Below are 17,224 nucleotides of genomic sequence, written 5' to 3' on the forward strand. Positions count from 1 at the left end.
CATTCTTGGGAGGCTTCTCTCACATGGGAAGCTGGAGCTGGCAGAGGGAGCTCATCCACACTCTCCCCAGATTCGAACCTGTGACCTGTCGGGGTTTTTTGATAGAGTTACAAGCTGGGTAGATGTGGGGAATGCCGTGGATGTAGTGTACCTGGATTTCAGTAAGGCCTTCGACAAGGTCCCCCATGACCTTCTGGCAAGGAAACTAATCCAATGTGAGCTAGGCAGAGCAGTGGTTCTCAACTTGTGGGTCCCCAGGTGTTTTGGCCTACAACTCCCAGAAATCCCAGCCAGTCTACCCACTGTTAGGATTTCTGGGCATTGAAGGCCAAAACATCTGGGGACCCCAGGTTGAGAACCACTGGGTTAGGTGGATCTGTAATTAGTTAAGTGGACGAACCCAGAGGGTGATTCTCGCCAATGCTTCCTCTTCATCCTGGAAAGGACGAGTGGAGTGCCATCAGCAGGGTTCCGTCCTGGCCCGGTCCTGTTCAACATCTTTATTAATGACTTATATGAAGGTTGAGAAGGCATGATCATCAAGTTTGCAGACAACACCAAATTGGGAGGGATAGCCAATACTCCAGAGGACAGGAGCAGGATTCAAAACGATCTTGACAGATTAGAGAGATGGGCCAAAATTAACAAAATAAAGTTCAACAGTGACAAATGCAAGATACTCCACTTAGGCAGGAAAAAAAACGAAATGCAAAGATACAGAATGGGAGACAATGCCTGGCTCGAGAGCAGGACATGTGAAAAAGATCTTGGAGTCCTTGTGGACAACAAGATAAACATGAGCCAACAATGTGATGCGGCAGCAAAAAAAAAAAAAAAGCCAATGGGATTTTGGCCTGCATCAATAGGAGCATAGTGTCTAGATCTAGGGAAGTCGTGCTACCCATTCTCTATTCTGCTTTGGTTAGACCACACCTGGAATATTGTGTCCAATTCTGGGCACCACAATTCAAGAGAGATGTTGACAAGCTGGAAAGTGTCCAGAGGAGGGCGACTAAAATGATCAAGGGTCTGGAGAACAAGCCCTATGAGGAGCGGCTTAAGGAGCTGGGCATGTTTAGCCTGAAGAAGAGAAGGCTGAGAGGAGATATGATAGCCATGTATAAATATGTGAGAGGAAGCCACAGGGAGGAGGGAGCAAGCTTGTTTTCTGCTTCCCTGGAGACTAGGACGCGGAACAATGGCTTCAAACTACAAGAAAGGAGATTCCATCTGAACACGAGGAAGAACTTCCTGACTGTGAGTGCCGTTCAGCAGTGGAACTCTCTGCCCCGGAGTGTGGTGGAGGCTCCTTCTTTGGAAGCTTTGAAACAGAGGCTGGATGGCCATCTGTCAGAGGTGATTTGAATGCAATATTCCTGTTTCTTGGCAGGGGGTTGGACTGGATGGCCCATGAAGTCTCTTCCAACTTTATGATTCTATTCTATGATTCAGTCTAGCCGGCACAAGGGTTTAACCCATTGCGCCACCAATTTGCCAATTTACTAAAATTGGAGGAAAAACCCAACTTTCTCCCACACCTGTTCTATGGTATGGCCATCGTCAGATGGCCGGGGACCGATAGACAGCTGTAGTGAATATGGGGGTTTTGGCATTTTTACGGGGTCCCAAGGAAACCATTGCACCAATAAAGATCTGTTGGAAGGAGGAATATTCTAGAGGAAGGGCATTGTTAACAGATGGGACAGATGCCTATAAATGGGAGGACTAAGCATTCATATAACGATCCTGGGATTGGGGGCTGTAAAACGTGGAGTAAATCATTTGCTACCAACTCAGGACTGCCTGAAGTTTGCAAACCTGAAGGCCCCAAAGCAAAAGAACCAGAACAGCTTGCATCGGGTTTTGTCTTTCATTGATTGTTGATGTTTTAGGATAGGGATTTCAAGCCAAATGTCAATGGGTTACCCAATTTGTAATCGTTTGTATTTGGCCTGCCAAATACACTGACCAGGAGCCACCAAGGATGCATCCACACAGTAGAATTAATGCAGTTTTGTGCTACTTTGGCTGTTACGACCCAATGCTATGGAATCCTGGGAACTGTAGTTTTGTGTGTTACCTTACTTACTTACTTACTTACTTACTTAGGCGATCCCTTGTTGTCTGAGGATAATGGTTCTCTAAGTGTAGTGTCTTGGTGGTGGGTCAAAACTAACAAAATGAAGTTCAACAGGGACAAATGCAAGATACTCCACTTAGGCAGAAAAAAACGAAATACAGATACAGAATGGGGGACAATGCCTGGCTCGAGAGCAGGACGTGTGAAAAAGATCTTGGAGTTCTCGTGGATAACAAGTTAAACATGAGCCAACAATGTGATGTGGCGGCAAAAAAAGCCAATGGGATTTTGGCCTGCATCAATAGGAGCATAGTGTTTAGATCTAGGGAAGTAATGCTACCCCTCTATTCTGCCTTGGTCAGACCACACCTGGAATAAGGCCTGTAGCTGGGGAGGGGGGGACTTGAGGGGCTTCAGTCCACCTCCCAAAAATTCTCAGAGTGGTCCGTGAGAAGGCCTTACTTGTACATTATTTAAACTGTTATGTTTCCTCATATCATGATCTGATCTCCATGCTCAAATTATCCAATATGCATGGGGGTATTGGGACAATGATACAAAAGTTTTGCTAGGGTAGATCCTGAGCCCCCTGTGCTGTCGCACACTGGGCCTGTGCATAAGACTGTAGACAGGACGTAAATTCTGTGTGCCCAACGGGACGCCGGGGCTGCCTCAGATTAAAGGCCTTTGGATTTCCTTAAAACAGAGTCTTTAGATTGCTCAAAGGTTTAACAAAGTTCTTTATTAGTGAAAACAAACAGGTACTTCAAGGCTTTCTTAATAGTATATTGGCTCTCTCAATCTTGTCCACTGGGAACAGGCACTATCTTCACAACTGAATTTCAACTAATGGGGAAATCCTTAACTTCTAATCTGGGCAGTCTTTCTTTGCCTCTGTTGATGTGGAGCCCCTGCACCCGGTACCAGCTGCTTCTGACTTCCGCGAGTGACCCTTACCAAGCAGAGCTTTGTAGACTTCCAAAGGAAAAAGGAAGGAGTTCAGGTTTCAGTGATGGCTGGCTGAAGTGAGATGGGATTCCCTCAGCAAAGGAGCTGTAAGGCTGTATATCTCCCAGCCAAGCCATGGGGCTGTATATTCCCAGCCAAGCTGTAGAAGACGAAGCTTTCTACAGGAGCTCCTGGTTTTATGTCCTGCATGAAAGGCTTCTCTGTGTGGACTGACCCAAAATGACTCCTATTCCCTACAAAACCCAAAAAGAGGGTGGGACCAGGGAACCTAACAAGAATTGACAGGTGGCTTGCCCTATGATTGCAGCCAAAAGAAGCCACCTATCTGCAGAGTCCCTGAAACTTAGGACTACAACAAACATTCAATGCAAAGCAAACAAGATTGGAGCTCCTGGTACAGCTGTACCTGCACACACACACCCCAAATCAAACAGCCCCCCCCCCCCCACCCTGAATCAAAATCCTGGCTACAGGCCTGCCTGGAATAGTATGTCCAATTCTGGCCACCACAATTGAAGAGAGATATTGACAAGCTGGAGTGTGTCCAAAGGAGGGCGACTAAAATGATCAAGGGTCTGGAGAACAAGCCCTATGAGGAGCGGCTTAAGGAGCTGAGCATGTTTAGCTTGAAGAAGAGAAGGCTGAGAGGAGACATGATAGCCATGTATAAATATGTGAGAGGAAGTCATAAGGAGGAGGGAGCAAGCTTGTTTTCTGGTACCCTGGAGACTAGGACGCAATGGAACAATGGCTTCAAACTACAGGAAAGGAGATTCCATCTGTACATGAGGAAGAACTTCCTGACTGTGAGAGCCGTTCAGCAGTGGAACTCTCTGCCCTGGAGTGTGGTGGAGGCTCCTTCTTTGGAAGTTTTGAAACAGAGGCTGGATGGCCATCTGTCGGGGGTGCTTTGAATGCAATTTTCCTGCTTCTTGGCAGGGGGTTGGACTGGATGGTTCATGAGGTCTCTTCCAACTCTAGGATTCTATATGAAAGGTGTGCATTGGAAGGCAGGAAGTTCAGCAAATCCTGCTGATACTGGAGACATGTGAAGGCTGCCTCCTAATAATTTAGGTTGTACATGATATGGACATGCTGTTTGCCTGTTACGGGGGATGTACAAGATAGCATTACCAGTCGATGCATCTACTCTGTCAGCCCCTGTAAAGGGATACCGTTGCTGCTCCGAGCTCTGTGTGGTAAATAACAGTGGCCTCCTGGATAGTTTCTGATCCTGAGGCAAGACAAAGACAGGCTTCCCTGCGGAGCATCTTAAGCAATTGCGGTGATGGCTCCTTCCCATAAACAGAGGACAAAAAAGGCGAGGAAGTCATTTCTGGGGCTGTCAGGTCACATCAGCGTCCATAGGTGAGCTCAAGTGTAAACAGAGAGCCATCCAAATTGCTCTTTCCCCCAATCAAAGAGCAATTTGGATGCCTTTTTGTCAAAAGCTGAAGCTATCCAGCATGATGGGACATCCTCAGAAAGTCATATGAACACGATATTTGGCTTTGGTCAAACCTCGCTTGTACCTGAAGAAAACGAGCCAAGAAAACCTTATGATCAGTTCACCATAAGTTGGAAACAACTTGGAGGTGCACAACAACAATGTTGGTCATGGGGGTTCTGTGTGGGAAGTCTGGCCCAATTCTATCGTTGGTGGGGTTCGGAATATTATTTGATTATAGGTGAACTATACATCCCAGCAACTACAACTCCCAAATGTCAAGGTCTATTTCCCCCAAACTCTACTAGTGTTTGAACATGTTGAGTATTTGTGCCAAGTTTAGTCCATTAGTTGATTGTAAGTGAACTATACATTCCATCAACTACAACTCCCAAATGTCAAGATTCTATTTTCCCCAAACTCCACCAGTGTCCACATTTGGGCATATTGAGTATTCATGCCAATTTTGGTCCTGATCCATCATTGTTTGAGTCCACAGTGCTCTCTGGATGGAGGTGAACTACAACTCCAAATCTCAAGGTCAGTGCCCACCAAACCCTTCCAGTATTTTCGTTTGGTGATGGGAGTTCTGTGTGTCACGTTTGGTTCTATTCCATCGTTGGTGGAGTCCAGAATGCTCTCCGATTGTAGGTGAACTATAAATCCCAGCAACTACAACTCTCAAATGTCAAGGTCTATTTCTCCCAAACTCTACTAGTGTTTGGACATACTGAGTATTTGTGCCCAGTTTAGTCCAGATACATCATTGTTTGAGCCCACAGTGCTCTCTGGATGGAGGTGAACTACAACTCTAAAACTCAAGCTCAGTGCCCACCAAACCCAGTATTTTCCTTTGGTGATGGGAGTTCTGTGTGCCACGTTTGGTTCTATTCCATCGTTGGTGGAGTCCAGAATGCTCTGTGATTGTAGGTGAACTATAAATCCTAGCAACTACAACTCCCAAATGTCAAGGCCTTTTTCCCCCAAACTCTACTAGTGTTTGGGCATATTGAGTATTTGTGCTAAGTTTAGTCCTTTCGTATAGAATATATAATCCTAGAGTTGGAAGAGACCTCATTGTTTGAGCCCACAGTGCTCTCTGGATGGAGGTGAACTACAACTCCAAAACTCAAGGTCAGTGCCCACCAAACCCCTCCAGTATTTTCCTTTGGTGATGAGAGTTCTGTGTGCCACGTTTGGTTCTATTCCATTGTTGGTGGAGTCCAGAATGCTCTTCGATTATAGGTGAACTATAAATCCTAGCAACTACAACTGTCAAATGACAAAATCAATCCCCCCCCCCCCCCCAACCACAACAGTATTCAAATTTGGGCATATTGGGTATTTGTGCCAACTTTGGTCCAGTGAATGAAAATACATCTTGCGTATCAGATATTCCTATGACAATATATAACAGTTGCAAAATTACATTTATGAAGTAGCAATAGAAGTAATTTTATATTTGATGGTCACCACAACACGAGGAACTGTATTAAGGGATCGCAGCATTAGGACGGTTGAGAACCACTGGATTAAACATTTTTTTTGTTGTTGTTGTGGTGGTGATGGTGGTGGTTGTGCACCTCCAAGTCTTTTCCAACTTATGATGATCCTCTCATGTTTGTTTTGGTTCAGATGCAGATGGGATTGCCATTGCCGTCTCTGAGGCTGAGAGAATATGATTTGCCCAAAGTCACCTAGTGAGTTTCCATGACTGAGTGGAGAGTTAGACCTTCCTCTTGAGAGTCATAGTCCAACACGCAAACCACTATTCAGTGGTTCCAAACTTTTGGTCCTCCAGGTGTTTTGGACTTCAGCTCCCACAATTCGTAACAGCTGATAAGTTGGCTGGTTAACAATTTTTTTTCATGTCAGGAACAAATGCAAGTTGCTTCTGGTATAAGAGAATTGGCCATCTGCAAGGACGTTGCCCAGGGGACGCCCGGATGAATTGATGTTTTTATCATCCTTGTGGGAGGCTTCTCTCATGTCCCCGCATGAGGAGCTGGAGCTGATAGAGGGAGCTCATCCGCCTCTTCCCAGATTCGAACCTGTGACCTGTCAGTCTTCTGTCCTGCTGGCACAAGGGTTTAACCCACTGCGCCACCGGGGGCTCCTACTGTTACCAAGGTTACAACATCTGTTATAGAACTCCAGTATGCTGATGACAATGTCATTTGTGTGCATTCAGAAGAAGACCTACAAGCCACTCTAAAAACCTTTGCAGAAGCATACGAGAATCTTGGCCTGCCATTGAACATTGTCCACAAGGACCCCAAGGTCTTTTTCACACGAGTTCAGAGGATTACCTGTATTTATGGAATGCCTTGCCAGTTGAAACTCGAACCATCCGAGAGCTACTTGCTTTTAGGAAAGCCTGTAAAACCTTTCCTTTCCGACAAGCTTTCGATGGGTGAATAACTCGGGACTATGTCTGTTCTTGTTTTTATTGTATTTTAAAGTTGGTTGTATTGTTTTAATCTACTGCTGTAAACCGCTCTGGGCCAAATTGGGAGTGGCGGTATACAACTCAAATAAATAAATAAATAAGAAATCCCACTGGAGCATTGCAGCACACCAAAAATACTTGGGAGTTACTCTGGACCGTACTATGACTTATAGAAAGCACTGCTTCAAAATAAAGCAAAAAGTGGGTGCTAGAAATAATATCATATGAAAGCTGACTGGCACAACCTGGGGACCACAACCAGATACAGTGAAGACATCTGCCCTTGTGCTTTGCTACTCTGCTGCTGAATACGAGAAGCTCGAGAAGCTCGGCCTCTTACTGAACATCGAGAAAACCAAAGTGTTGTTCCAGCAGTCACCAGCCAATCCCTCTCCAATGCCAGAAATACACCTTGGTAGCCACCTCTCCACCAAAGTCAACATCGACACCAAAATACAACATGGCCTGAGCTCTGCGAGTGCAGCTTTTTTTCGGAATGAAGCAGCGAGTGTTTGAGGACCGGGACATGCGTAGAGATACCAAGGTGCTTGTTTATAAAACTATTGTCCTCCCAACCCTGCGAGACGTGGACTGTCTACAGATGTCACATGAACTCCTGGAACGATTCTGCCTCCGGAAAATCATGCAGATCTCTTGGGAAGACAAGTAGACAAACGTCAGCATGCTGGAAGAAGCATAGACCACCAGCATTGAAGCGATGGTCCTCCGCCATCAACTCCGCTGAACTGGCCACGTCAGGCCCATAGCCAGGATTTTGATGGGGGGGGGGGAGGTGGGTTTGGTTCGGGGGGGGGGGCTGAGTCTGAGTGAAAGAGGGTCTACCCTAGCAAACCTTTTGTATCATTACCCCAAGACCCCATGCATATGGGATATATTGAGCATGGTGATCAGATCATGATATGAATAAACATAACAGTTTAAATAATGTACCAGTAAGGCCTTCTCGCGGACCACCATGAGAATTTGGGGGGGGGGGGTGAAGCCCCCCCCCCCCCCCCCCCCGGCTACATGCCTGGGCTATATTGTCTGGATGCCCGACCACCGTCTCCCAAAGCATTTGCTCTACTTTGAACTCAAGAATGGAAAACGGAATGTTGGAGGACAGGAAAAGAGATTTAAAGATGGGTTCAAAGCCAACCTTAAAATCTCTGGCATAGACACTGAGAACTGGGAAGCCCTGGCCCTTGAGCGCTCCAGCTGGAGGTCAGCTGTGACCAGCAGTGCTGTAGAATTTGAAGAGGTGCGAATGGAGGGTGAAAGAGAGAAACGTGCTAAGAGGAAGGCATATCAAGCCAACCCCAACTGAAATATAGAAACTCTAATGTAGGAAATTTTATGAAGCCCTTGCCCTTGAGCGCTCCACTTGGAGGTCAGCTGTGACCAGCAGTGCTGTAGAATTTGAAGAGGCATGAATGGAGGGTGAAAGAGAGAAACGTGAGGAAGGCACATCAAGCCAACCCCATCCAAGACTGCCTTCCACCTGGAAACCAATGGAAACACTGCGGGAGAAGATGCAGATCAAGAATAGGGCTTCACAGTCACCTATGGACCCACCAGTACACTGATCTTGGAAGACTATCCTACTCGGACAACGAAAGATTGCCTAACAAAGGTTGGGAACCACTGAATCATGTTGCTTCTGTGTTATTCGGTTCATATAGAATCATAGAATCATAGAATCAAAGAGTTGGAAGAGACCTCATGGGCCATCCAGTCCAACCCCCTGCCAAGAAGTAGGAATATTGCATTCAAATCACCCCTGACAGATGGCCATCGAACCTCTGTTTAAAAGCTTCCAAAGAAGGAGCCTCCACCACACTCCGGGGCAGAGAGTTCCACTGCTGAACGGCTCTCACAGTCAGGAAGTTCTTCCTCGTGTTCAGATGGAATCTCCTCTCTTGTAGCTTGAAGCCATTGTTCCACGTCCTAGTCTCCAGGAAAGCAGAAAACAAGCTTGCTCCCTCCTCCCTGTGGCTTCCTCTCACATATTTATAAATGGCTATCATATCTCCTCTCAGCCTTCTCTTCTTCTGGCTAAACATGCCCAGCTCCTTAAGCCGCTCCTCATAGGGCTTGTTCTCCAGACCCTGGATCATTTTAGTCGCCCTCCTCTGGACACATTCCAGCTTGTCAATATCTCTCTTGAATTGTGGTGCCCAGAAGTGGACACAATATTCCAGGTGTGGTCTAACCAAAGCAGAATAGAGCATGGGGAGCATGACTTCCCTGGACCAACACACTATGCTCCTATTGATGCAGGCCAAATTCCCATTGGGTTTTTTTGCCGCCATGTTGTTGTTGTTGTGTGCCTTCAAGTCACAAGGGTTTTTTGGAGGGCTGAGTGTATGTGACTTGCCTAGGGTCAGCCGAAAGTCCCTCTGTGGTCAGCAAAGAAGGGGCAGAGCAAGAAGTCGCAAGCAAGATTTTCCACCTGATTGCAGCCAAGGATAGATTTCCGTTTCCATTCCATCAAAGGGATGCCTAAGTATGTCCCCTCCAGGTACTTGAAACTTGAGTACTACAAAAACATGGAGAAAAGTCAAGGTCTCAAAGTAATGTGCCCTGGAGTCATTCGACTTTCAGGTTATCAAACCAACCTGAAATACAAGTCTTGTTTATAGTCATCCAGCCTTTGCTGCCTGTTTGGTTAAGAGCCTCATTTCCCAAAGCAGGAGCCTCTGGTGGAGCAGCAGGTGAAACTGCTGAGCTGCTGAACTTGTTGACCGAAACGTCAGCAGTTTGAATCTAGGCAGCAGAGTGAGCTCCTGCTGTTAGCCCCAACTTCTGCCAACCTAGCAGGTCAAAAACATGCAAATTTGAATGGATCAATAGGTACCGCTCCGGTGGGAAGGTAACGGCACTTCATGCAGTCATGCTGGCCACATGGCTAGGAGGTGTCTACAGACAATGGCAGCTCTTTGGCTTAGAAATTGAGATGAGCACCACCATCGAGTAGTTGAGATGAGCACCACACGAGTAGACTTAATATCAAGGGGAAACCTTTATCTTTACCTTTACTTTTCAAAGCATAAGGATTTTTTTTCTCAGCCAAATTGTTCTCATGTTGTTTATAATTGTGTTGTATTGTTTTTATCTGAAGTTTTTAATTGGTTGAAGTGTTTTACTTGTGTGTGTAATTGTAATTTCTGGGCTTGTCCCTTGTAAGCTGCCCCGAGTCCCCTAGGGGAGATGGCTGGTGGGGTGTAAAAATAAAGTTGTTGTTGTTGTTGTTGTCATTGATAATATTAATATTGACAATGTTATAATGCAATTTTTTTTTGGTCGTGTCAGGAGTGTCCTGTTGTGAGAGAATTAGCCGTCTGCAAGGATGTTGCCCAGGGGACTCCCGGATGATTTGATGTTTTATCATCCTTGCGGGAGGCTTCTCTCATGTCCCCGCATGAGGAGCTGGAGCTGATAGAGGGAGCTCATCCACCTCTCCCCGGATTCGAACCTGCAACCTGTCGGTCTTCAGTTCTGCCAGCACAGGGGTTTAACGCACTACACCACCGGGGGCTTTATAATGTAATATAATATACTACTACTACTAATAATAATATGTTATTATAATTATATATTTTATATTAAATGTATTTTATTACTAATAATATTATATTATAATGTTATAGTACAATGTAATCTATATAAAGAAAAATGTAATGTTTGTTTGTGGGATTAACAGAACACAAAAACCACTGGGCGAATTGACACCAAATTTGGACACAATACACCTTCCAGGCCAACGAGTGACCATCACTCATAAAACACTGAAAAACACAGCAGAAGGGACTGAAAAAGCCAAAAAACAAAAAATACATTGCAATGCATGCACAAAGCACACATATATACTAGGCCTGGGTAACAACGGAAAAATTTGTTTCTAAAATCGATTTGTATTTGGGGTTTTTTTTTGTTTCGATATTTAAAATAATTACAAAATTTTCCTTTTAAAAAGTTCGAAATTTACAAAATTTCGTAAATGGTAAAAAATTAACGAATCGATTTCCGAAACAATAACGAATTGATTCGTTAATGGCGGACGCGACCGCGAAATACGCTAAAAAACCTCCAAAACCTTCTGAAGCTTCCCTCTCCCTCTGTTGTTGACTGTTGGTGTGATATTATAATTTTTTTTTCACGAATTAAACCATAAAACTGGCCCAGACATGCGGAAATAATAACGAAACGACCTCAAAACAATAACGAAACGAATACAATATCGAAATACGAAGCATTTACAAAACGTTTTTGAAAATTCGTTTTTTTAAAATAATTGCTCCAGAATGGTTCGTTATTTTGTAATTGAAATATTAACGAATTATTAACGAATTACGAATTAACGAAACGAAACCGCCCAGCCCTAATATATACACATATACACAGCTATATACACACATATATGCACATACAAAACACACATATATATAGAAAGGGGGAAGGAAGGAAGGAAGGAAGGAAGGAAGGAAGGAAGGAAGGAGTGAAAAGAAAGAGAGAAAGAAGGAGGGAAGGAGGGAAAGAAGGAAAGAAAGAAAAGTAAAGAAGGAAGGAAGGGAAAAAGGAAGGAAGGAAGGAAGGAAGGAGAGAAGGAAATAAAAAAGTGAAAGAAGGAAGGAAAGAGAGAGGAAAGGAAGGAGAGAAGGAACGAAAGAGAGAAAGAGGGAAGGAAGGAAGGATGGAACCAAAGAGCAAGGGAAGCGAGGAAAGAAACAGTTAGAGAAGGAAGAAAGAAGAAGGGAAAGAAAAAGAGGGAAAGGTAGGAAAGAGGGAGGGAAGGAAGGAAGGAGATAAAGAAATAAGGAGAGAAAGAGGGAGGGAAGTTGGCCACAGCAACACATGGCGGGTATAACTAGTATATAATATTAATATTGTGCTATGATGATAATATAATATATTGTATTTACTTTTTACTTGTAACTCACCCAAATCCCCTTCGGGATGAAAAGGGCGGTATATAAATGTTGTAAATAAATAAATAAATAAATAAATAAATATTACTATTATTATTAGGATCAAACTCAAATATCTGGCTAAATGATAGCTTGTCTTTGCTCAGAACGCCAGCTGCACTTGCCAATCAAAAGATTGACAGTTCAAGCCAAGGTCTTTAGGCACTGCACCCAGTGTGCCGATCACCACTGGGACCACCTTTACTGGTTTGTGCCACAGTCTTTGCATTTCGATTTTTAAATCCTCATATTGTGTCAGCATTTCCAGTTGTTTCTCTGCAATCCTGCTGTCACCTAGGATTGTGACATCGACTATCCATACTTTGTTTTCTAACACGATTGTGATGTCAGGAGTGTTGTGCTCCAAAACTCTGTCTGTTTGAATCCGGAAGTCCCAGAGGACTTTGGCGTGTTCATTCTCTGTAACTTTTTCTGGCTTGTGATCCCACCAGTTCTTTGTCACATGCAGATGGTATTTCTGGCACAAGTTCCAATGAATCATCTGAGCAATGGTGTTGTGTCTTTGCTTGTAGTCTGTCTGCGCGATCTTCTTTCAGCAGCTCAGAATGGGATCTATTGTTTCATCTGCTTCCTTGCAGAGTCTACACTTGGGATCTGTTGTCGATTTTTCAATTCTGGCTTTGATGGCATTGATTCGAATGGCTTGTTCTTGGGTTGCAAGGATCAGGCCCTCCTTTGTCCCCTTTTTCAGAGTTCCATTTGTGAGCCACAGCCATGATTTTTCTTTGTCAATTTGGCTCTCAATTTTTCCCAGGAACTGTCCATGGAGAGTTTTCTCTTCTGCTCTGGATTGCCAGTTTTCTCTTCTGCTCTGGATTGTGTTTTTACGGTATTCCCTCTTTGTCTTTTGCACTTTAAGCAGTTTATTACTATTGACTTATTATTATTATTATTATTATTATTATTATTATTATTGTTGTTGTTGTTGTTGTTATTGTGTGGACTTGCCATGTTTGACCAAGCAAACATTTTGAAATGTTCTCGCTCCACGTACCAACCCGGGCCCTTCGTTCCTCAGGGGAGGTCCTTCTTTTGCCCCTACCAATCACACAAGCTTGTGGGCACAAGGGAGAGAGCCTTCTCTTCTGTGGCCCCCAACTTTGGAACTCTTTACCTGGGGAGATCAGGAAAGCCCCTTCACTGGAAACATTTAAAAGGGACCTCAAAACCTGGCTTTTCTGCTGCGCCTTTGGCGAGTAGGTGCACAGCATGATATTTTACACCCCCTCAACGTTTTCGGCTAATGCAGTGCCAAATATTCGTGCCAAGTTTGGTCCAGATCCATCATTGTTTGAGTCCACAGTGCTCTCTGGATGTGGGTGAACTGTAATTCCCAAACTCAAGGTCAATGTCCACCAAACCCTTCCAGTTTTTTCTGTTGGTCATGGGAGCCCTGTGTGCTATGTTTGGCCCAATTCCATCATTGGTGGAGTTCAGAATGCTCTTTGATTGTAGGTAAACTATAAATCCCAGCAACAACAATTCCCAAATGACAAAATCAATTTTTTTGAGTGGAGGACATAAATTGGACTGTTAGGTGCCTTGTGTCCAAATTTGGTGTCAATTCCCCCAGTGGTTTTTGAGATCTGATGGTAGCACGAACTAACATTACATTTTTATTTATATAGATTGCTTTTGCAGATGGAATATATATTTAAAAGCATCCAGACATCAGAAGACGCAGACCGACACGTCCGCTTTCCCATGGGACCACCACCAACAGCTTTCTGGTTGGTTCCACAAAGGGATGACCCACATTTACAAATCTGAGGGCAATACGGGATGTGCGGTGTCTCATTGGCGTGTGCTCCAAGGACCATGTTATGATGACTTCTGATAATATTTGAGTCAAAATCCATACAATCCCACAATTGGTCATCATCTGCGTTGGAGAGTCATGAAAGTGGAAGTAAGAGCCATGCCTTGAACCAATGTTGTCGCTCTCATATTTTATGTGGATGGAAGGGGGAGGACCCGAGGTGGCATTATCAGCTTCATGGGTTCCATACTGTGTCATGTATTGATTAGTTGCCATTGCTAATTCGTCATTTTTTTAAAAAGAGAAGATCATAATTTCAGCCCACAGCATCCCTCTTGGCCAAATTTGGCGACAGGGCTCATGTGACCAGACATGCTGTCACTACATACATTGAGAATCAGATCTGATGCTTGGGAGGAAGGTGTTAATCCTGCATTTTCTTCCATAGAGGGGGATAATAATGATAATAATAATAATAATAATAATAATAATAATAATAATAATACATCATTTGTATCCTGCCCTATCTTCCCATAGGGACTCAGGATAGCTTCCAATATAGTAACAGGTAAAAACATTCAATGCCTATATAAACCATGCAGACCTAGATATAGATCTATAATTAATTATATATACTAATTTCACATATGCATTTCCTCCTGAAACGTTTGCAAATCTTCTCTCTATATATGTGCATTAACCCTCCTGCAATATTTGCAAGCCCTATATATCTGTTTATATCAATCTAGACATCTCTCTATAAATATGTGTGTGTGTGCATTTCCCCTGCAATATATGCAAGCCCTATATATCTATATTCATTAGGGCTGGTCAATTCGTTTCGTTAATTCGTAATTCGTTAAAAAATTCGTTAATTTTTGAATTACAAAACGATTACAAAACATTTTTTTTAACCTGGAAGTGTTTTTAAATATCGAAACGGCAGGCGCCAAAAAATTTTGTATTTCCATCCATTTTGGAAATACGTAAGATGGCCGCCTGCCGATGCTTGCTGAAAGGGGCGAGCGAGAGGGGCGAGCGAGCGGCAAGCGAGAGGGGCGGAAGCACTCTCTCCTGACATTTCACCCACATCTATGGCAGGCATCCTCAGAGGTTGTGAGGTCTGTTGGAAACTAGGCAAGTGTGTGGAATAATGTTCAGGGTGGGAGGAAGAACTCTTGTCTGCTGGAGCGAGAGGGGCGAGCGAGCGGCGAGCGAGAGGGGCGGAAGCACTCTCTCCTGACATTTCACCCACATCTATGGCAGGCATCCTCAGAGGTTGTGAGGTCTGTTGGAAACTAGGCAAGTGTGTGGAATAATGTTCAGGGTGGGAGGAAGAACTCTTGTCTGCTGGAGCGAGAGGGGCGAGCGAGCGGCGAGCGAGAGGGGCGGAAGCACTCTCTCCTGACATTTCACCCACATCTATGGCAGGCATCCTCAGAGGTTGCGAGGTCTGTTGGAAACTAGGCAAGTGGGGTTGATATCTGTGGAATAATGTTCAGGGTGGGAGGAAGAACTCTTGTCTGCTGGAGCGAGAGGGGCAAGCGAGCGGCGAGCGAGAGGGGCGAGCGAGCGGCGAGCGAGAGGGCCCACCAGAGTGAGTGCCTGCCTTCCCTCCTTAATAATAATTAATAATAATTAATCCCTATTCTACTAAATTAATAATTAAATTTAAAAAAATATTTTAAAAATATTGGGGAAAAAAAGGGCGCCATCTTTACAAAATGTTTTGTAAATATTTACGAAATTTCGTAAATACCGAAACTTTTTTTGGGGAAAGTTTTGTAATTATTTTAAATATCGAAACAAAAAAAAACCCCAATTATAAATCGATTTTAGAAACAAATTTTTGCGTTGTTACCCAGGCCTAATATTCATGTCTATCTAGATATCTCTCTCCCTCTCTGTGTGTGTGCCTTTCCTCTACAATATTTGCAAGCCCTATATATCTATATACATGTCTATCTAGACATCTCTGTATGTGTGTGTGTGCCTTTCCCCTGCAATATTTGCAAGCCCTATATATCTATATTCATGTTTATCTAGACATCTCTGTGTGTGTGTGTGTGTTCATTTCCCCTGCAATATTTGCAAGCCCTATATATCTATATTCATGTCCATCTAGACATCTCTCTCTCTCTGTGTGCCTTTCCCCTGCAATATTTGCAAGCCCTATATCTATATTCATGTCTATCTAGACATCTCTCTCTATGTGTGTGTGTGTGTGCCTTTCCCCTGCAATATTTGCAAGCCCTATATCTATATTCATGTCTATCTAGACATCTCTCTCTATGTGTGTGTGTGTGTGTGCCTTTCCCCTGCAATATTTGCAAGCCCTATATATCTATATTCATGTTTATCTAGACATCACTCTCTGTGTGTGCGCGCGCATTTCCCCTGCAGTATTTGCAAGCTCTATATATCTATATTCATGTCTATCTAGACATCTCTCTCTCTATTTGTGTGTCTGTGTTCATTTCTCCTGCAATATTTGCAAGCTCTATATTTCTATATTCATATCTATCTAGAGATATCGATATATATAGATAATTATATCTATATATGATTTGCAAAAACTTGCAAACATGTGAGGAGAAAATTCTTATATAAAATTATTTTTATATATACACATATATGTACACACAGAGAGATATACATATATATATATATATATATTTATCGATATCTACCTTGGGAAGTCTGATTTGGCTATGGTAGTCCACGCTCTGGTTACATCCTGTATAGACTACTGTAACACTCTCTATGTGGGGCTGCCTTTGAAGACTGTTTGGAAGCTTCAATTGGTCCCATGGACAGCAGCTAGGTTGTTAACAGGAGCGGCACTCAGGGAGCACACAACTCCTCTGTTGCGCCGGCTCCACTGGCTGCCAGTTTGCTACTGGGAACAATTCAAAGTACTGGCTTTAGCCTTTAAAGCCCTAAATGGTTCTGGCCCAGTTTACCTGTCTGAACGCATTTCTTCCTATGAACCAGAATAGCCAATGGCCCATAATTGTTGGAGGGTTCTGGGAAGAGTAGTCCAAAACCCCCACAAAATGCCTATGCATTTAGGACTTCAGGGTAGCAACTTTCCCATTTGCCCTGTCCCAGGCCAATGACACACTAAGTTTTCTCCTCCAAATCTTCCAAAAAGCAGTTTCACGCCTGAGGTTCCCTGTAGTTTTCAGGAAACGTCCCCTCCTCTGTTCCGAAGTAAATAGCTTCTTTTCCTGCCTGTTGAAAGGAAGATGCTTCGGCAATCAGTCCCATTGAACGTCATTACTTTGGCATTGTGGCTGTCACACACAACGGAATAAGTAATGCCGGCAAAAAACTTTTCGATTTCTTCATGAATATGTTTTCCTGTTCTATCTGCAGATAAAGTTATCCATTTTTTGAAACAAATTTGGGACAGATTTACTGTAATGGCTTTTTAATTTGCTACACATAAGACACATAATATTTGTCTGAATTATTATTAGTAGTAATTGTAACGTGTGAGAAGCATTACTATATTTTTATTTATTTATTT

Source organism: Anolis sagrei, chromosome 10, assembly GCF_037176765.1.
Source record: "Anolis sagrei isolate rAnoSag1 chromosome 10, rAnoSag1.mat, whole genome shotgun sequence".
Classification (NCBI taxonomy): domain Eukaryota; kingdom Metazoa; phylum Chordata; class Lepidosauria; order Squamata; family Dactyloidae; genus Anolis; species Anolis sagrei.